General features: G+C 44.3%; 1 protein-coding gene and 1 long non-coding RNA gene across 3 annotated transcripts in view; one reads left to right on the top strand and one right to left on the bottom strand.

Annotated features, from left to right (window-relative positions):
• Positions 1–22,033, bottom strand: part of LOC138744999 (uncharacterized) — an 80,698-nt gene that overhangs the window by 53,288 nt on the left and 5,377 nt on the right. The window lies entirely within an intron of this gene.
• cebpg (CCAAT enhancer binding protein gamma) overlaps positions 1–22,033 on the top strand; it is a 115,922-nt gene that overhangs the window by 41,514 nt on the left and 52,375 nt on the right. Inside the window, exon 1 of one of the 2 annotated variants that reach the window (XM_069901996.1) lies at positions 11,473–11,496. The exons of the other annotated variant lie outside the window; for it this stretch is intronic. The gene's annotated coding sequence lies outside the window, so the exon portion shown is untranslated. Of the gene's footprint in view, positions 1–11,472; positions 11,497–22,033 lie in introns of those variants that run through there. 2 annotated transcript variants of the gene reach the window in all.

Genomic DNA, 22,033 nt, shown 5'->3' on the forward strand with positions numbered 1-22,033 from the left:
CAGCTGGCTCCACACCACCTCCTCAGGAGCAATTAGGGCTGAGCAATAACTGCTGCCTTTGTTAGTAACGCCCACAGCCTGAGAAAAATAAAAATCTCCTTGTTCATTCTCCCTGCCCAGGCTCAGTGAGACTATCTTTCCCTGGTTCATCCTGACATCAAAAATAAACTTCATATTGACAGAATTGCAAATGAAAATTAAAGAGGAAGGAGAATGAAAGAAGGAAAGACTTAGACAGAAAATCCACAAAGAAAGCAATTAAACTGAAGCAGAAAGAAACAAATCAATCAGAACACAATTCCATTTAATTACATTCATAGATTAATGTGATTTATATTTAAATATAATTACAGGGAAATTTCTATACTGCAAATAATTATGTATAATTATATTGACGTGTAGCAATTACCTGTAATTGTCATCACACCCACCCCAATTAATGCAGGAAAGGCAGGAATGAGGTATTAAATGTGGGACACCATGGCACCCAACTGTCCCTCCCTAACTGGCTCACCCCCAGATTTCACATGACAGACATCTCACTTCAAGCCTCAATGTCGGTGTTTATGACCTCCACCTGAAGTTGGAAAGCAACGTCCCCCAACTGACCAATAAATAAATGAACTCTGCTTCACCTCGGCCAGTGTTTACTGAACAAGTAGACTTTGTGTTGTCGAAAGAAAGACAGCCTGATCATATCAGAGCTGACTGTTGATTTTAAGTGTACAGAGCCTTTCACATTCACAAATTGTGTTTTTAAGAGTGGAAAATTATTATTGTCTTTGCATCATTTACAGGTGAAACTATGAAACAACAGGTCTGTTTATTGTCCTCATTTCTGAGGGAGTTACTGGATTTTATCATCAGAATGACACAGTGGTGGGTGCTCCATTGACCACCTTTGATCTTACCTTCATTGAGTTTCCACATTCTGGCTGTGACCCTTGGTATTTTCCCAGAGTGCTCTGGTTTCCTCCCATAATCCAAAGATGTGCTCGTTGGCTCATTACTACTGCAAATTATCCATAAGTGTAGTTAAGCAGCAAAAGAAATAAATGAGAGGTGATGAGAGAGACTAGGTTCCTGGGTTTTGTGGAAGCAAGAATGGTAAGTGACATTGCATTGCTGGAGGCCACTATGAATTCAATGGGCTGTATAGCCTCATTTTATGTCAGAACTGTGCCAGCATGCCAGGTTCATATTTAGTCATAATCATGCTTCACAGTAACAAAATATCAGGAGCTCCACAAGGTTGAATGCTTAGTTGCCTACAGTCATCCACACATGAATGTGCAGTCAAGTTCAGCTCCAACTCAAGCTATAAATTCACTGAGGACACCACCACTGTTGGCCGAATAACTGGATGGAGATCAAGCAGCAGGTGAGATGGTTCCAGAATTACAATCTTGCTTTCAATGTCACAAAGACAAAGGAGCTTATTGTTGATTTTAGGAAGGAGAGACCAAGAGACCACACACCCATCTGCATTGATGAGAAGAGGATTGGAGAGGTCAAAATCTTCAGAACCTGCGAGTCTACATCTCAGAACACCTTTCCTGGTGCCAGCATATCAAGGCAACCATGAAGAAGGCATACCAACAACTCTACTTTTTAAAGAGTCTGAAAAAATCTGGCATGTCATCGGTTACTCTATCAATCTTCTCAGATGCAGTAGAAAGTATACTGACTGTGGCATCACAGCCTAATTTGGCAATGCAAGTGCTCAGGAATGCATAAGGCTGCAGATAGCAGCAAATAGTCAGATACATCAGAGGCTCTGACGTCCCTTCCATTGAAGACTCCTATGTGAGGCGCTGTCTCAAGAAGGCAGCCAACATCATAAAAGACTTTCTTCACCCTTATACCTTCGGGCAGAAGATACAGAAGCCTAAAGTTTCAGGAACAGTTTCTTTCCAACATCTATCAGACTCTTGATACTCCCTTAGTACACTAATTATTGACTGTTTGCTCCATTGAAAGTCACTTTTTTGCACAAGGATTATTGTGAATATTTATCATCTATCATATATTTATTGTCTCTTTTAATTTAATCTGATTAGTTTACTATTACATTTTTTTTTCTTTAGCAAGTAAGAATGTCAGGGATATGTACATTGTACAATATGTCTGACAATAAACTCAATATTTGTTTATTATCTCCTCACTGTCTGGTGGAAATAAATTGACTGCTTCAGTATGGCACTTGACAAAATTGGTCCTTGGCTCATGGAAAGTCAGCAGAAAATGAAGCTTTATTTCTATCAGTCTGATTTGATCTTCACCTAGTCTTACATTTGCACATCTCTATGGCAGAAACCACGCCGGACGTTGATCAGATCCGAGAAGCTGCAGCTCAGAGATGGAGCTCTGTACACACACCACTTTTTGTCTCGGGGACTGATGTGACTTTGTAGCCCTGCAACAAACTAAGCAACTCAATCCAAAATTTGTATCAGTTTGAAATTCGGTTAGTTTTATCATCAACCTCTTCAATAATGTCTATTTGTATAATTAAATATTATCGTCTAATTTGAACTCAGTAAGAATTCTTCACTTTTGTGAATACATTTAATTATCTTTCCTTTTGCCAAATGCATTTTCAAAGGTCAGGTACAGCTAGAGCTGGCTGGCAGACAACATTCACAACACATTTGTACCTTGCCAGAAGCTTAGGAGGTATTTGCGAGAGTTCAGTCACACATAATCTTTATTATCACAATCCCATGGTCCAAAGTTACAGAAGAGAACTAAGAAAATAAAAGCATCTTTTTGCATTAAACTGCAATTAAATTAAAAAGAAATAAACTCTGATCTGCTTTTTTCCCTGCCCAATATCGTTTCCTAATGAGCTGTATTTGTAGTTTGAATCACATTCTGGTTCAGCCTGAACATTATGCACCATTTCTCATGCGTACAAGCTACATGGAGCTTAACGCATCTTGGACAAAGCAGTCTATTTGATCATCACTTTCCCCACCCATTTGAACAGTTGGTACACGAGTCGTCAACAGACCTGACGAGGTGGCAATTACATCTTGCTTTCTGTCAAAATTGCTCAGTGCTTCAGGTGCACTGCCAACAAAATGACCTTTTGGCTTCTTTTCTCACAATAACCTTTATCTCTACCTCCACCCCCAACAACAGGTGCAGGCAACTCAGAAATTCCTTTCCGTAAAGGTTCCAGAGAATAAATAATTATATAGAACACAGATCAGTCCAGCCCAGGAAAAGGCCCTTCGGCCCATGTGTCTGTATCAAATATGATGTCAGAATTCAGTGTTTTGCAGGACCATAAATGGTGCATTCATATTATAATCATCTTTGCGTTTGGTTCATTGATTATTCAGGAATCTGATGGCAGCATGGAAGAAGCTGCCCTTGTGCCACTGAGTGCTCGTCTTTAGGCTCCTGTACCTTTTTCTCCAATAGTAGCAGAGTGAAGAGGGTATGGGCTGGGTGGAGGGGATCTTTGAGGATAAAGGTTGCTTTTTTAAAGACACTGCTTCATGTAGATGTCTTCGATGAAGTGAAGTCTGGTGTCTGTGATGTTGCAAATCAAACTAAAATTCTGCTGCTTACACCTGATACATATCCCTCCACTGCACTACTGATAAGTAATAATTCTACCTGGCTCAAAGGAAAAAAAAATCTCAGGATTATATATGATTTTAAATATGTACTTTGACAATAAATTTAAATTTGAATGTCTATCCCCTTCTTATTTCTATGTCTATCTAGAAGCCTTTTAAACGTTGTTGTATCTGCCTCTACCACTACCCCTAGCAGCCTGTTCCAGGACTCTACCACACTGAGCAAAGTGACACGCACATCACTTTCCCCTCAGCTTAAAAATGTATTCTTTTGTGTGACACTTTACCCTGGGGAAAAAGATTCTGACTGTCCACCTGATCAATGTCTCTCACAATTTTAACCTTTTTTACAAGGTCCAACCATTTGGGTCAACCAGTCCACACCAGGATTACTGCTTAACTGGGGCCTCCTCCTGACTTTCCCATCTAACTGTCAGAAGACCCCTTCATTCCTTTCCCCCTGGTGATTTTTATCCAGGTAAATAATAAGTCTGCAGATGATGGAAACTGAAGCAGCCCACGCAAAAGGGGTTTTGACCCAAAATGCCAAATGTCTATTGATTTCCATGGGTGCTGCCTGATCCGCTGGGTTCCTACAGCACCTTCCTCTAAAACAGGGGTCTCAAGCTTGCGGCCCGCGGGCCAACTGCGGCCCTCGGGATGATAGTTTGTGGCCCCGCCTTAATATGAAAGTTTAATGTTAGTGCGGCCCGCGAGTTTGGCACTTTTCAGTGTTGTGTGTGGAGCTGAACGAACCTACCAATCACGGTGGGGTATATTGCTCTCGGGGGCGGGACATCGGCTGGGCTTATTGCGAATATAAGCATATTTGTGTGCATTTTCTATTTGTCATTATATGCACGCGGCACATGCGCAATTTCCGCAGCCACTCCTGCTTCAGCGTCCAGTCTGAACCCAGAAGTTGTTGCTCAGCGGGACAGAAAAAGAAGCGGAAAAGACGCATCGGCTAAACACTGAAACTTCAACGCAAAATGTTTCAGTGTATACTCAGTTACTCTTGATGAGACCACAGACATCACTGACACTGCCCAGCTCGCAATCTATGTTCGAGGTGTTGATGACAATTTTGAAGTCACAGAGGAGTTGCTCACAGTAATTCCAATGCATGGCCAGACTACCTCTCAGGAGATATTTTACCAGCTGTGTGATGCCATTGAGAATGCCGGTTTGCCATGGAAGAGGTTTGTTGGAATAACAACCGATGGAGCACCATCAATGACAGAGAGGCACTTTTAACAAGTGGCACTTGTTAAAAAAAAAACTGGAAGAGGAGAGTGTGGAGGAGGCCATTGCTCTGCACTGCATTATCCATCAGCAGGCTCTTTGCAGCAAATGCTTGAAGTTTGACAATGTGATGTCTGTTGTTGTGAAATGCATCAACCAAATCACATCCAGGAGCTTAAAGCACAGAAGTTTCCATGCTTTTTTTTATAGAGGAAATGGAGTCAGATTATGGGGATGTGCCCTACTTCACCGAGGTACATTGGCTCAGCAGGGGAAACATACTGAAGAGGTTTTTTTTGAGTTGAGAGCAGAAGTGAAAGCCTTCATGGAGTAAGATAGGGTTGCTGTTCCCGTGCTAAGTGATCCCAAATGGCTCATGGACTTAGCTTTTCTTGTTGATATTACACATGAGCTTAATGTACTGAACAAGAAGTTACAAGGCCAGGGGGAACTTGTCAGTGCTGCCTATGACAATGTGAGAGCATTCTCTGCGAAATTTGTTATGGAAAGCCCAGCTTTCTCAGACAAACCTTTGCCATTTCCCAGCATGCAAGGCACTCATGGATTCAGGCACACCATTCAGTCTCCAGTCAGGGTGGTTTCTTCAGTCTTCTATATCTGCTGTATTATTATTATTTTCATTTTATTTATTTATTACTGATTGATTATATATTTTTTCTTATGAATTGTTAATTTATTTATTTTTTCATCTTATTTTGTGTTAAAAAATAAAAATAAAGACAATTGATAACATTGGAAGGTTTTTGTAAGAGCTTTTCTTCTGGAAAACCTGATGCGGCCCAGCCTCAGGCAGACTCTACCTCCAGCGGCCCCCGGGTAAATTGAGTTTGAGACCCCTGCTCTAAAACCTATCTTGCTGTTGTCCTCACTCCTTCCAGTGGAAGCAGGTTGCACATTCTCATTCCTCTCTGAGAAAAGAATTTCCTCTTAATTTTCTCATTTGATTTCTCATTGGTTATCTGAAATTGAAAACCTCAATTATTCCTCTTCCCCATATGGACACAGTCCCTCTGATTTTTACAAATATTAAAACATTCCAACATTATTAAAGTATCCATTAAATCACCCTTTGACTCCAGCTCAGTCTGTTTAACTTTTTGCCTTGCATCACATGATTGGCATTTTCCACCCAAATTGTTTCTGAACTTTATCCAGTTCCCTTTTTTTAATCATTTGCAACCAGAATTATCCAGTGCTATAAGCGGGGTCCAACATCATCCAATATGTTAATCAGAATTTCACTGAAGTTCTGTGTGATGTTCTGCTCACCACAATACAAAAAGTCACGTTGGCACTGAGAGGGTGCAATAGAGATTCACCAAAATGGATGGAGCGCTTCAGTTATGAGGCGAGTTTGGAAAGGCTGGGTTTAAAACCATAGAACACCACAGCATAGAAACAGCCCTTTAGTCCGTTTGTGCTGAACTACTATTCTGTCTAGTCCTATTGACCTGTAACCAGAGGATATCCCTCTTTTCCCCTCCCATCCATGTACCTGGGCAAATTTAGCCCACATTCACCACTTCATCTTGCAGCTTGTTCTACACTCTCACCACTTTCTAGAAGTTCCCCCTAATATTCTCTTTAAATATTTCCCCTTTCACCCTTAATCCATGCTGTCTGGTTTGTATCCCACCTAATGCAAGTGGAAAAAGCCTGGTTACATTTATTCTATCTATACTCCTCAATTTTGCATTCATCCATCGAATCTCCCCTCATTCTTCTCTACTCTGGGAAATAAAGTCCTAACCTATTTAACCCTTCTTTGTAACTCAGTTCCTCAAGTTATGGCAAATTCATAGGAAATCTTCTCTCCACTCTTTCAATTTTATTGATATCTTTCCTGTCAGTTGATGACCAAAACTGCACACAATTCTCCAAATTTAGCCTCATCAATGTCTTTTTCAACTTCATCATAACATCCCAATGCCTATCCTCAGTAGTTTTATTTATGAAGGGCTCCCTTTATGACCACTTTCAGAGAATAATGTATCTGTATTCCCAGATCTCTCTGTTCTCCTGTACTCCTCAGTTGCCTACCGTTTACTATGCATGTTGTATCTTGGGTAGTCTTCCCAAAATGCAACACCTCAGTCTTGTCCATATTAAATTCAATCTGGTATTTTGCAACCTATTTTTCTAGGTTTGAAAGCCTTTCTCACTGTCCACTACATGCCCAATCATTGTGTCATCTGGAAACTTGCTGATCCAATTTACCACATTATTATCCAGATCATTGATATAGATGACAAATAACAATGGATCTATCACTGATCCCCAAGGCATACCACTACAGGCCTCCAGTATAATTGGCAATCATCTGCTACCACTCTGGCATTTCCAGCAAAGCCAATGTCTCATCCAATTTACTAACTCATCCTGATTGCCCTTTTGCTTTCCTTGGAACAAGGAGATTGAGGGGAGACCTGATAAAAGTACAAAATATTTTGAGGCATATAGAAAGCATAAGTGGTAGAATTTATCCCAAGCAGTTTCAGCCAAAGGGTGGTGAATTTGTTGCCAGAGACAGCTGTGGTGGCAAGTCATTGGTTAGATTTGAAGCAGAGGTTAATTGCTTCTTGATTAGCAAGGTTGTAACTGGTTATGTGGTGAAGAAAAGAGAATGAGGTTGAAAGAGAGAAAATACATAGCCATGATTTGAATGGTGGAGTAGACTTGATGAGCTGAACTATGTAATTCTGATCCAATTTCTTTCGGTTTAAAACTAAATTACTTAAGATTTAGGATAGAAGATACTGACTTGTTTATTGTCAAGCATATGAGTTAACAGTAAAAACATTTTATGTCAGTTACGCAGCAAGGGGATCGGAGGTCAAAGGAGTTTGGAATTAGGCCCATACTGCATGAGATGGAGGTGAAGACAGAGACTCTCAAAGCAGTTAAGGAGTATCTAGACCTGCGCTTGAATCACCAAGGTATGGAAGGCTGCACTCTAAACTGTTGGATGGGATTAGAGCAGCTAGGTAATGATTGATTGCTAGCATAAAAAGTGGGTCAAAGGGCCCAGTTCTATGTTGTATAGTTCTGAGAATTTGTCCCACTGGAAATAATTTCTTACCCTTCCCCCCCCACCCCACCTAAGATGGCCATTCCAAATTTTGTTTTTTGACAGACTGAACTTACTGCAGGGGATTTGTAGTAAGTCAGCCTGAAGAAAACTGAGGTCCTCCATCAGCCAGCTCCCCACCATGACTACCAGCCCCCCCACATCTCCATCAGGCACACAAAACTCAAAACGGTCAACCAGTTTACCTATCTCGGCTGCACCATTTCATCAGATGCAAGGATCGACAATGAGATAGACAACAGACTCGCCAAGGCAAATAGCGCCTTTGGAAGACTACACAAAAGAGTCTGGAAAAACAACCAACTGAAAAACCTCACAAAGATAAGCGTATACAGAGCCATTGTCATACCCACACTCCTGTTCGGCTCCGAATCATGGGTCCTCTACCGGCACCACCTACGGCTCCTAGAACGCTTCCACCAGCGTTGTCTCCGCTCCATCCTCAACATCCATTGGAGCGCTTTCATCCCTAACGTCGAAGTACTCGAGATGGCAGAGGTCGACAGCATCGAGTCCACGCTGCTGAAGATCCAGCTGCGCTGGATGGGTCAAGTCTCCAGAATGGAGGACCGTCGCCTTCCCAAGATCGTGTTATATGGCGAGCTCTCCACTGGCCACCGTGACAGAGGTGCACCAAAGAAAAGGTACAAGGACTGCCTAAAGAAATCTCTTGGTGCCTGCCACATTGACCACCGCCAGTGGGCTGATAACGCCTCAAACCGTGCATCTTGGCGCCTCACAATTTGGCGGGCAGCAACCTCCTTTGAAGAAGACCGCAGAGCCCACCTCACTGACAAAAGGCAAAGGAGGAAAAACCCAACACCCAACCCCAACCAACCAATTTTCCCCTGCAACCACTGCAACCGTGTCTGCCTGTCCCGCATCGGACTTGTCAGCCACAAACGAGCCTGCAGCTGACGTGGACTTTTTACCCCCTCCATAAATCTTCGTCCGCGAAGCCAAGCCAAAGAAAGGATACCACTAGAGGACTTTGACAGGTGTCAAAGGACTGAACTTGCTGCTGGAGGGGGGTGGGGGGGGGGGGGGGGGGGGGATTTGACAGCTGCTGTAGCGCTAAGCTGCCACTAGGAAAATTTTGACAGCTGTCACATATGTGTTTCAAGTCACCTTTATTTATTGTTCATATCATACTCGCATGGTAAAGACAAGATAGCGTTTCTCCAGAACCACAGAGCATATTTACATAAATACGTTAGAAATTAAACACATTAAAATATTAAGCCATAGACATTAACAATCCATGGTACCCTATCCCCAAATGTTCTGGGAGTTCAGGAGTCTGATGGTTCAGAAAAAGGTGTTGCCCAATCTAGACACAAGGGCCTGAGTGCTGCAGTACCCTCCTACCAGATGGCATCTTACTTGAGGGGTGTGTGGAGTCCTTCATAATATTTATTGCCTTTCATCTCCATCGAGTGTTGTAAATGTTCTTCATGGTAGGAAGAGAGCCCCTAATGATCTTTCCGCTGACTTCACTATTCTCTGAAGGGTCTTACGGTCTGAGGAGGTACAGCTTCCAAACCAGGCGGTGATGCAGTCGTGCAGGATGATCTCAATACATCCTCTGTAAAATGTAATGAAGATGGAGGGTAGGAGATCAACTTTCCTCAGCCTTCCCAGGAAGTAGAGGGACTGCTGGGCTTTCTCGGCTATGGAGCTTGTGTTAAAGGACCAGGTGAGATTCTCTGCCAAGTGCACTCCAAGGAACTTGATATTCTTGATGACCTCAACGGTGGAGCCGCTAGTGGAGCATGGTCCCCTTGGGCCCTCCTGAAATCGACAACCATCTTTTTAAAAAAATGTTCAGATTCGGGTTGTTGGCTGTGCATCGGTGTGTTAGCAACTGCACCTCATCTCTGTACGCTGACTCATCATTCTTACTAATCTGGCCCATCACAGCCAAGTCCTTAACAAACTTGATGTGGCTTGAGTGGTGTTTAGCTGCACAGTCATGCAACTAACACAGCTCGAACCACATTAAATGGTATTGCAAATTAAACAGTATTGCAAACACAACAAATGCATGTCCTCCTTTGGAATGGCCACCCTACCCAGCCCCCATGCTGGGATTGCTTTGAAGGCTTTCTTAAACCATAAACACAGGTCCTTCTGATCCATTCTGATTGTTATTTTCCCTTCTGTCATTTCTTCATTGTTCTTACAAAACTGTAATGCCTCACACTAAACTGTTGAAACTAACGGGCCCTTCAGCCCAATTCATCTATACTGACTGAATCCCCTTTGCCTATGTTTGGCCTATATTACTCCAATCCTTTCCCAACTCTGTACCTATCCAGATTTCTTTTAAATGTTATAATTGTACTGGTCTCCAGCAATTCCTCTGGCAGCTCGTTCCATATGCCACCTCCCGCTGCCTGAAAAATCTGCCCCTTAGGACCATTTTAAATCTTTCTTTCCCTTAAATCAGTGGTGGATATCGATGAGGTTATCCAAGGGGTCATTAAATGCCAGGGGAATGGCGGTTGATTGAACTTTTACAGCAGATCAACAAAAAAATAGTGTCCATGGCAGTGGTGACCAACCTCTCACGAGAGCTGGACTTGCTGGCTGGCATGATGTATTTGTCTTCAGTCTTTGAATAAGTTGAGAATGAACAAGTTGACAGACTGAGCGTAAAGATATATGTGTTCTTTCTAACTTTTTAGCACACCGCCCCCCATCTCCCTCCCCCCCCCCCCAATCCCCTTCCAGTGCCAGGATTCCATGCCTGAGGTCAATGAGAGATCAAATATTGCATTGTGGGGGAAGGAGGTTGATGGTCTAAAAGGTTTGGGGATCCCTGCGTAATTCAAGGGGAAATAACTGTGACAATATCTATGAGCCACATGATTTTACAAACCTCTGTAAGCTCACCTCCATCCAAATTCTTTTAAATCACACTGCCCCAGGTAAAGCATTTGCAGTCTCTTGTGCTTCTATTTTATCAATTCACTCTGGTCCTTGATGACGTAATTTCACAGTACTGTCGAATTTTTTCAAAAAAAAGTCTCTTTACAGGTTGTCATACTCACCTCTACTATTTGCACCTCTTTCCTAATTCATGCATTTCCATGTGCATCCACAGTATATTATTAGCATTTAAGTGAAATATTCTCACAGTCACTACTGATGAAGACTGGTCAGCCTTCCGGAAAGTGAATCCATGGAAAATGTCCCAAATCCCAAGAAGTCCTTAAATTTTGTGCAGATCATCGGGGGGCTGAACTCACATACCTTTTACATCTCTCAGAGGCCACAGTTTTCACCTGTTTGAAAAGGGCTGCCTAAATGACAACCAACAAGTGTCACTGACATCCACCATCATGAAGTGCTTTACAAGACCGGTCATGGCTCACATGAATTCCAACCTCCCAGCCAACTTTGACCTAGTTGAATTTGTCCACTGTCCTTTTTCAGATTGGCCTAGAACAGGGGTCTCCAAACTTTTTAGACCATCAACCCCTTCATGGAATACTTCATCCCTCCAACTCCCAGGCATGGAATCCCGGTGCTGGACTGGTGCTACCAAAGGTATGAAGTACACATCAATCTTTCTTCTATACCTAGTCCATCCTCCCATTCACTCTCAACTTTTTCGAAGGCTGAAGCCAACCAAATGCAACGTTGTGGGCATTAAGTCCCATTCTCATGGGAGGTTGGTCATCACTGCCTTAGGAGCTATTTCCCGCTGATCCATCCCTGCTTTCCAAGGAAAGGTGCAATCAACTTTCCTCCCCCCCCCCCTCCTTGGATAGTCCCATAGACCCCCCCCCCAGGGTCCCTGACCAAGAAGGATATTCCTGTCAGATTAGTCTTCATCATCCTCAGCTCTGCCTTCAATATAATAATGCTCAACAAATTCATCCCCAAAATTCAGGATGTGGGCCTCAGTGCCCCGCTCTGCACTTGGATCCTTAACTTCCTGTTTAACAGACCACAATCTGTGAATGTGGGGAACAACATTTCCTTCACGATCGCATGCAACACCAAACCACGTGCATTCAGCCCTCCACGATACTTCCTCTGCACCCACAACGACACAGCCAAATACCATTCCAACTCTATCTCTGCTGACAATAACACAGTAACAGGTTAAATATCAAATAATGTTGAGGAAGGAGATTGAGAGGCACAGTGCCAAGACAATAATCTGTCTTTCAAGACGGAGACAGTCTAATCCATATCAATAGCACTGAAGAGGAGATCTTGGAACCAAACATTTTCAGTGATCTGACCTGAAGTAACTATGTCAATAGTCAAGAAAGGCTTAGGAAGTTCAGCATGTCCCCAGTGTCTCAGAATCAGGATTTATCGTCCTGAACAAATCAGGAAATGCGATGTTTGTGGCAGCATCATGGTGTAAACATGCATATTATAATCATCTTACGACATTGCTATAAAAAATTTAAATAATAAGTGTACAAAAAGTAACGCAGTGTCTTTGGTTTATTGATTATTCAGGAATCTGATGGCAGGAGGGAGGAAGCTGTCCTTGTGCCGCTGAGTGTTCATCTTTAGGCTCTGAACCTTTTCCCTGGTGGTAGCAGAGTGAAGAGGGCACGGGCTGGGTGCTAGGAGTCTTTGAGGATAGAGGCTGCCTTTTTAAGACGTTGCCTCATATAGATGTCCTCGATGGAGTGAAGTCTGGTGTCTGTAATGTTGCAGACCAAGTTAACAACCTTCTGGAGTTTATTCTTACCCTGAGAATGGCACCTCCATACCAGGCAGTGATGCAACCAGCCAGAATGCTCTCCACAGTCCACCTGTAGAAGTTTACAAGAGTCTTCAGTGACATAATCTACCACTTCAGACACCTCAGAAAGTAGAGATGCTGGCAAGCCTTCTTTGTGATTGCATCAACATAGAGGCTCCAGGACAGATCCTCAGAGATGAGGTGTTGAAACCCAGGAATTTAAATTTCTTGACCCTCTCCACTACTGAGCCCTCAATGAGGACTGGGTTGTGTTCTCCTGTCTTCCTCCTGAAGTCCACAATCATCTCCTTGGTTTTGCTGACATTGAGCTCAAGGTTGTTGTTATTACTGAATGTGATTCTGCCAACAACAGTGGTGTCATTGGCAAACTTGTAGATGACGTTGGAATTGTGCCTGGTCACACACTCATGGGTATATAAGGAGTAGAGCAGTAGGCTAAGCACGCATCCTTGGGGTGCGCCTGTGTTGATGATTAGGGAGGTGGAGAAGTTGTTTACAATTTGTACTGACTGTGGTCTTCCAATGAGAAAGTCAAGGATCCAGTTGCAGAGTGAGGAACAGAGGCCTCGAGTTTGTAGCTTCTTGTCTCGCACTGAGGTATTGAAGGCTGAAGGCTCAGCTGTAGTCAATAATCCAGAGCTCACTGGAGAACCAGAGATATTGCATCCTCTGATCAACTTCTATAGGTGCACCATTGAAAGCATATTTGCTGGATGTATCACTGCATTGTGTGGGAGTTGTTCTGCCCAGGAGCAGAAGAAACCACAGAAGATCACATAAACATCCTTCCCTTTGTGACTCCATCTACATCTCCCAGTGCCTAGGAAAGGCAGCCAACATTTTGAACAACCCATCACACCCCGTACATACTCTTATCTTTCCTCCCATCGGGGAAAAGGTTCAAGAATATGAAATCACGCACCAACAAGATTAAAGACAGATTCTTCCCTGCACGCATCAGGCTCCTGGATGAACCTTACAATAGCACCATCATGTTGCATCTGCTTGGTGCTAATTGTATTTCTATTCTCTGTAAATTTTGCTCTTTACACAGCTATACATAGGCTCTTTCTTACAGTCAAAAAACCAGAGCGTAAAGGCGGAGATTCTCGGACCTTACACTGGGAGACTTGCCTCCATGAATGCACCCTGGCTGGCTCCAAGGCGCCAAGTGCAATCCCTCTTGGGGAAAGGTCAGCAGCAGAGCACTGCGCTCCGCCGCCCTGCATGAATGTACAGCTGCTGCAAGCGGCTGGCACGGGGCTGGCAGATGACGTTGCGATGATGCCATCACCTGCATCCTATCTCACTCACTCGTCTCCCTCTAGGACCCCCTCAGGGCAGGGGCAGCTGGCGGTCAGGGCATGGGCGGCCAACAGGGGAAGCGGCTCAAAATGCAGCAGAGGGAGATTATGGGTAGGGAACATGACCATTGCTCTGCCAGTATTTATGTGGGGCAGTGCCACAGCAACAGTCGCCCCACCCACAGCAGCTCCAGCCACCGCTCAGAGATTCACTGGTGGTGTGTTGTACTGATGGCTGGCTCTGTCCCCATCAACCCATATATAACCCTGGTTTCCTCCCTAAACCCTGATCCCTTCCGAAGACCACTCTAAGACCCTACCCTCAGTTATAAGCTAATAAAGGCATATGTTCTCCTTCCAGTCATGTGAGCTTTTATTCATGCTACAATTTTATTAGCTTATTCCCTAGAACAGGGGTGTCAAACTCAAATTCACGGAGGGCCAAAATTAAAAACTTGGACTAAGTCGAGGTCCGAACTAAATATTTATTGAAAATTTTCAACAACATCTGCTTGTTTTGTAATGTTGAACTTTAGGATATAACTTTAGGAGGATAATGTTACAGGTCAGGAGTAGGTAGCTCAACTTCACCCTTTGCTTGACCTGAGGGAAACATATTTGGTCCCTGTGGAGATGTAGTCAGCATTCACAGGCTGTGTCCATTTTGGCCTGCATCAGGACTCAGCATTTCCTGCTCATTCCTCAGGCTCTAGGCCTCTATTCACCCTTGACCCACCATCCCGCTACCTGACCAGTCCTTTACCCAACCTCTACTCACCCCTCACTCCACTCGCTCTGCCTCTACCCACCCCATCCTGTACATGCCCCTCTACTGCCTCTCCCCTCAACCTGTTCCTCCTTCTACCCGTCTCTCACCCTCTAATCACCCCTCCCCTACTCGCCCTGCCCCTCCCCTTTTACCTCTTCCCTATCCACCCCTCCTTCTACTCATCCCTCCCTCTAACTGCCCCTCACACCACCATAACTTCCCCTGCCCATTACTCCTCACCTACACCCTCTGCCCACCCCTGCTTACCCACCCACTCAGGCCCACCGCGCTGCCGATCAGCCTTTGCGGACAGCCACCATCTCTCTCTTCACGTGCAGGGCCGAACCAGCCGTCCCTGGGGTCCGCGCGGGTGCAAGCGCTGAAGGCCATGGCGACCGGGAAAAGTGCGCTCGCGCTGTGGAAGGGCCGTCCGGTGCCAGTCGCGTGGGGCTTGCGCTGCCCGGGGGCCATGCGCAGCCTGCCATGCCCGTCGCGCCGACAGGAAATCACAGGCGCTTGCCCATCCGCCGCACCGCTCGACAGGTGGGAGAAGTGACTGGTTGTGCGGGGAGCCTGCCAACTGGCTTGCCGGCTGATGGCATCGACAGACTTCTCGTGTTACAATTTCTCGTGTTACAATGGGGGAGGATGTGCAATGAAGGGGGAGGATGGTGGGGGTGACATTACCAAAAAACAGCATCGGCTCTTGCTGCAGGGGGGGCCACCTCTAATACATTTTTGAAATGATCTTGCGGGCCAAATATAATGGCCCGCGGGCCAGAGTTTGACATGTGTGTCTTAGAAGATGGAAGCGCTACTCGAGCCTGATCTGCTGTTGATGGACCCTCTGTCCCCCAATGTGGCTGATGAGTTCACGTACTGGCTAGACTGCTTCTAGGCCTTCCTGAACGCAACCAGAGATGTCTTCCACACCAATGAACTCAGGAGGTCCACACTCATTTCAAAGGTAGGAACAAAAGGGTACGCAGTCATTACATATGATACTCCCATCAAGGCTTTGAAGGCTAGGTACCAGAAGTTGCAGAACGAGGTCCTAGCGAGGCACTGACTCACTCTACATTGCCAACGGCCAGGAGCGAGACCATCGATGACTACCTGCTGGATCTGTGGACATTTGCCAAGAAGTGCAGGTACGAAGCGGCTACGGGCCGTGTTCATGAGAAAGAACAGATCCGGGTCACCCGAGTCGCAGGGGTTCACTCGAGGTACATGGACTGCTTTTGTCGGGTAAGAAGGACCTGGCTAGCCACGTTGAACTTGCCAAGCTTGAGAACGACGACCTCGAAGCTAGCGAGTGAGCTCACCTAGAGGACTTCTTCCAAGGACCAGCTGCTCCCGCTACCCCTGCCCCAATGGCTGCCACTTCCTGTGCTAGGGAAGGGCTCCCATGCTAGGGGGTACTTTTTCTGCAGTGAGCCACTAAACCCTATCTCGTTGCCTGGCAAGAAAGGATATTGGGCAAGGGTTTGCTGTGTGAGGGGAAGCCACTCCCGGATCGGATTCCAGCCCCAAACGGTCAGCCCCAAATTTGCCTGAACCCCCACTTGCTGCGCTGCACACCATAGGAGGGTGGCTGTAAGAAAATGGCACGAAAAGGCTCAGTGGCCATCTTGCTGTGATTCAAATTCAAACTCGGTGCCATCATCAGAGGAGAAAGAAGGAGGGTGGCCATCTTGCTGCGCCACAAGGTCGACATCTTCTTACCCGTGGGAAACCCGCGACGGTGGGGGCCACTCAAGTGAGGAGTACAGAGTCTCCAGAGTCCTAACCTCAATGGTTCTAGATCAGGACAGACCTCACCAGCTTAGCAACTCTATAGTGACTGTTAAGGTAAACGGACACTCCACTAATGCCTAATCGCACAGGCTCTACTGAAAGCTTCATAGATTTATGGACTGTATAAGATTACAACCTAAAGATGTATCCTTCCAATAGTTTGGACTCCACTCATATTCAAGAACATTGTATAGTGTCGTTTGGGGTTGGGGGGGGGGAATTTTGTAAAATACACCTGTATGTACTTGATGAATTGTGTGCTCCTGTGCTGTTGGGTCTGGACTTCCTGTATCAACTTAAGTGTGACTTTGGAGTATTCTGGTCCCCTCCCCCCATAATGTTTCAGAACAGAGGGCCTCTAAAATCAGAATCCACATGCAGCCTCTCCACACAGAATATCGACCCCCCACCACCTCTCTTCCCGAATGTGTCCCCAGACTGCAAATCTATTGCTACCAAAACCAGGAGGTACAGCACAGCAGATCGAGACTTCATAAAGTCTGAGGCACAAAGTCTACTCAATGAAGGTATCATTGAACCTCGCACTAGCCTGTGGAGAGCACAAATGGTGGTGGTAAAAGGAGAAAACAAGACCAAGCTAGTAATTGATTATAGCCAAACTATTAATCAGTACACACTCCTGGACACTTACCCCCCCCTCCCTTAAATTGCAGACATGGTGAATGATATTGCGTGGTATCAGGTGTATTTGACCACTGACCTGAAATCTGCTTATCACCAGCTACCAATCCGTTCCGAGGACCATCCATACATGGCATTTGAGGCTAACGGTCATCTCTATGAATTCTAGAGGGTCCTTTTGGTATTACTAATGGGGTTTCTATCTTCAGAGGCAGATAGACAGAATGGTCAATGAGTTAAAGGTATCCTTCCCCTACCTTGATAATATCACCATCTGTGGCCATACCCTAGAGGACCTTGACGCCAACCTTCAGAGTTTTCTCCACACAGCGAAGGGCCTGAACCTCACTTATAACTCTAGCAAGTGCGTGTTCAGGACTAAACATCTGGCTATCCTTGGCTACGTGGTGGAGAACGGCATCATTGGCCCTGACAAGATGCGCCCCCTATTAGAGCTTCCCATTCCCAGGACCACGAAGGCTCTGAGGAGATGCCTGGGGTTTTACTCATTTTGCGCCCAGTAGATCCCTCAATACGCTGAAAAGGTTTGACCTCTCTTAAAAGCCACTTCTTTTCCCCTCTCGGCCAAAGCCCACACGGCTTTGAACTACCTCCAATACCACATTGTGAAAGCCGCCATGCACAAAGTGGACTAGAATGTACCCTTCCATATGGAAAGCAACAATTTGGATGTGGCCCTGGCCGCTTCTCTCAACCAGGTGGGTGGGCTGGTTGCATTTCTTCCCCCCCCCCCCCTCCCCCTCGCACATTACAAGACCATGAGCTCAGAAATGCCTCTGTGGAAAAGGAGGCTCAAGTCATTGTAGAAGCCATGAGGCACTGGAGGCACTACTTGACTAGTAGGAAATTTACACTCCTCACTGACCAATGCTCTGTCACATTTTTAAAAATTTTTTTTTTTTTTTAAGAAGTGGCACACCCATCTTTTTAAATTTGTCGCTTAATAAAAATAAACAAGAAATTTTACTGAGTCAGTTCTTTTCGTTATCTTTTCCTGTCATTTTAGGTGGTAGGATTTCTCCATTGTGTTTCATGTATGGCTCCCATATTTGTTCGAATATTGTAATGTTATTTCTTAAATTATATGTTATTTTTTCTAATGGAATACATTTATTCATTTCTATATACCATTGTTGTATTCTCAAGTTGTCTTCTAATTTCCAGGTTGACATAATACATTTTTTTGCTACAGCAAGGGCTATCATAACAAATCTTTTTTGTGCTCCATCCAAATCGAGTCCAAATTCTTTGTTTCTTTTATTACTTAGGAGGAAGATCTCTGGGTTTTTTGGTATATTGCTTTTTGTGATTTTATTTAATATCTGGTTTAGATCTTCCCAAAATTTTTCCACTTTCTCACATGTCCAAATTGCATGAATTGTTGTTCCCATTTCCTTTTTACAGCGAAAACATCTATCTAATACTGTTGGGTCCCATTTATTTAACTTTTGAGGTGTGATGTATAGCCTGTGTATCCAGTTATATTGTATCATGCGTAACCTCGTGTTTATTGTATTTCTCATAGTTCCGGAGCATAGCTTCTCCCATGTTTTATTCTTTATCTTTATGTTTAGATCTTGTTCCCATTTTTGTTTAGGTTTACCGTTTGTTTCCTCGTTCTCCTTTTCTTGCAGTTTGATGTACAGGTTTGTTACAAAATTCTCTGTCACATTTATGTTTAATAATGTCGAGGGGGGGCAAAATCAAAAATGACAAGATTGCTAGGCGGAGGATCGAGCTCTTCACCTACAATTATGACATCGCTCATTGGCCGGAGCCTTGAGTGACCCTCCAAATGTCTTATCCAGAGGATGCTATGCCTCTGCACACACTGGCCAACTGCAGTCTCTACCATCCAGGGGTTACCCTCAAGATGCATTTTGTCAAAGCACACAATCTGCCCTACACCATGGAAGATGTCAGGGAAATGACCAGGTCTTGCCAGGTCTGCGCAGAGTGCAAGCCACACTTCTAACACTCCTCAAAGGCACACCTGATTAAGTCATCTGGGCCTTTGAACGGCTCAGTGTCAATTTTAAGGGACCTCTCCCCACCTTAAACGGGAACACTTTCTTCCTCTGTCATTGATGAGTACTCCCGCTTCCTGTTTGCTTCCCCATGTCCAGTCACATCCACTTCATCAGTCATAAAGACCCTAGATTCCATTTTCGCCCGGTTCGGGTATCCTGGCTATATACATAGCGACTGGGGCTCATCTTTTATGAGCTAAGAGCTATCTCAGTACCTGCTGGCAATAAGCATTGCATCCAGCAAGACGACTAGAACAACCCCTGGGGAAATGGGCAGGTTGAAAAGGAACATGCCATGATCTGGAAGGCCAAACTGGCCCTCAAGTCAAGAGGCATTCCAGACTCACACTGGCAGGAAGTTCTTCCTATGGTGCTCCATCGTTACTCCTCATGAGCTCCTATTCAATTTCAAGAGAAAGTCTGCATCGGGAACTACACTCCCAACCTGGCTCACCACTCCTGGTCCGGTCACATACAAATACTTCAAAACAGATCTCATTTAAAATACTGGAGCTCTGCTCAAGCCAGACATGGCAGCTCCTGGGGGCCTTTGAAAAAACTTTGGGAAGTGCCCATGAGACTTCATTAATGGAGCGTTGTTTTGAAAAGCAACAGATGAAAGAGATTGGAGGAGTAGTTCAGAGCTGCAGGATGTCTGGGAGTGCAGCTTGCTGTTCTAAGAGGGTCATGTGGTTTTAGAGAGAATTCAGTTCTGCAGTTCCAGTCAGCAGCAGTAGCTGGGACTGGAACAGGACAAGCTGGCAAGCTTGTGGAAAACCCTATTTTGCAGACGGGTTGTGAGTGCTTAGTTCAGCCTGGTCAAAGTCCATACAAGAGGAGAGTACTGGCTGCCTAATGTTTCACATGAAATAAGAGAAACAAAAAGGAACTCTGTGTTGATCTGAAAGAAGGAAGTTATCATCTAGAAATCCCTGATGAGGGGCAAGTTTCTTTGGCAAGACACTGAAGTGGCTGATTAAAAGGGATCAGTCCAGGAATAACAAATCTCTCTCTGAAAACTGTCAAGAACCTTCCTGAGCGGTAACCATTTACCTTTCAACCACCAAAGCCTGGTGAACTTCACAAATGTGAAATTCTGTGCACAGTCTAAGAATTGCCTGCAACCAGTGAACTTGGAGGAATGAGAAGTGAGATTGGACTGTAGACTTTGAAAAAAGGAGTGGAATTGTTTGGCTTATCTCAGAACTACATAGCCTTATCCTGAGATTGCAACACTGGTTCTAGAGATCTCAGCCTGACGAAACACCTTTCCTGCATTTATCCTGAACGAACTCTGCAATTTTCACTGATTAGGGTGGAGCAGTGACCTGCGTTCAAATCCAGCCCTGACAATACATTATGCCTACATCTGTGTGGGTTTCCTCCTACTCTTTAAAAAAGTACGGGATTTGTAGGTCAATTGGGTGTAAATGGACAGCACAAGCTCGTGGCCAGAAGAGCCTGTTACCCTGCTGCTTCTCAAAATTAAAAAATACCTCTAATTCTTCTAAATGTAAGAATACAACCCTTCCTCTACTCAATCTCTCCTCACATAACAAACCTGCCAACCCAGTAACCTGTCTAGTGAGTTTTCACTGCACTAATTTTTAGCCAAGATCAAAATCGTACACAATATTTCAGGTGCAAGTCTGATCAGGACTTGATGTATTCAATTCATCCTTCACCACTAAAAGGAACATCCAATTTGCCCTCTTACTGGTTTCACAAGGACACCCAGATCCCATGTATAAATCCATACCATCTTTGTTCATATTTTTCTTATTTCATTACAGATGCCAACAGTTTTCTGCTACTTATGAGGTTAACAGTTTGATAGCTTGCTGTTTTCTCCCTCTCCTTAATTTCTTAAGCAAGGGGTCAACATTTGCCACCTATCGATCTGCAAGTGTAATCTGTAGAATTTTGAAAGATGGTAATCAGAATGTTCATAATAATCTCCTTCAAAATCTCAGGATGTAAATCATCTGTTCTTTGGGATTTATCTCACCAATTTCTCAAAATATTTTACTTCTAGTGTTATTAATTTCCCTACATCACTCACTAGAACATTGGTTCTCTGATATTTCTGGCAGATTTTTTGTGAATTCTACTGTTAAAGCAAAATACAAATTATTTGATTGCCATTTCCTTATCTTGTCTGTTTGTAAGGGACCCACATTTACCCTCAGATATTCTCCCCTATGGTTATCTTCAGCTCTGATGAATTTCCTTGGGCCTGAAACATTCAATATGTTTGCAGCATCTTCTGTTTTCATTCAAATCCTTAGACATTCATACTATTGCAGTTGGTGTATGTGTGTGGTGGAACAAGTAAGAGTGCTGATACATCTGTATATCTCACTTTTAGACCACCAGATGTAGGACTGGAATCAAGCCATTTGGCCCATCAGCTCTCCCCTATCATTCCATTTCAACCCCATTCTCCTGCCTTCTCTGTTACCCTTTATTCCAAGAACCTATCAACATCTATCTTAAATTTACCCAATGACAATGAATTTGACAAAATCACCATCCCCTGGGCAAAGAAATTCCTCCTCATCTCTGTTCTAAAAGGACAGTTTTGTATTCTGAAGCTGTGCTCTCTAGTCCCAGACTCCCCCACCACAGGAAACATCCTCTCCACATCCACCCTACCATTATTCAATAATTTCAATGAGATCTCCCCTCGTTCTTCTAAACTCCTGCAGATACAATCCCAGATCCTGCTTCATTCCACAAATTATTCTAGTGAATCTCCTCTAGACCCTCACGGATGCCATCTTCCTTAGAT

Source organism: Narcine bancroftii, chromosome 10 (assembly GCF_036971445.1).
Source record: "Narcine bancroftii isolate sNarBan1 chromosome 10, sNarBan1.hap1, whole genome shotgun sequence".
NCBI classification, from domain to species: Eukaryota; Metazoa; Chordata; class Chondrichthyes; order Torpediniformes; family Narcinidae; genus Narcine; species Narcine bancroftii.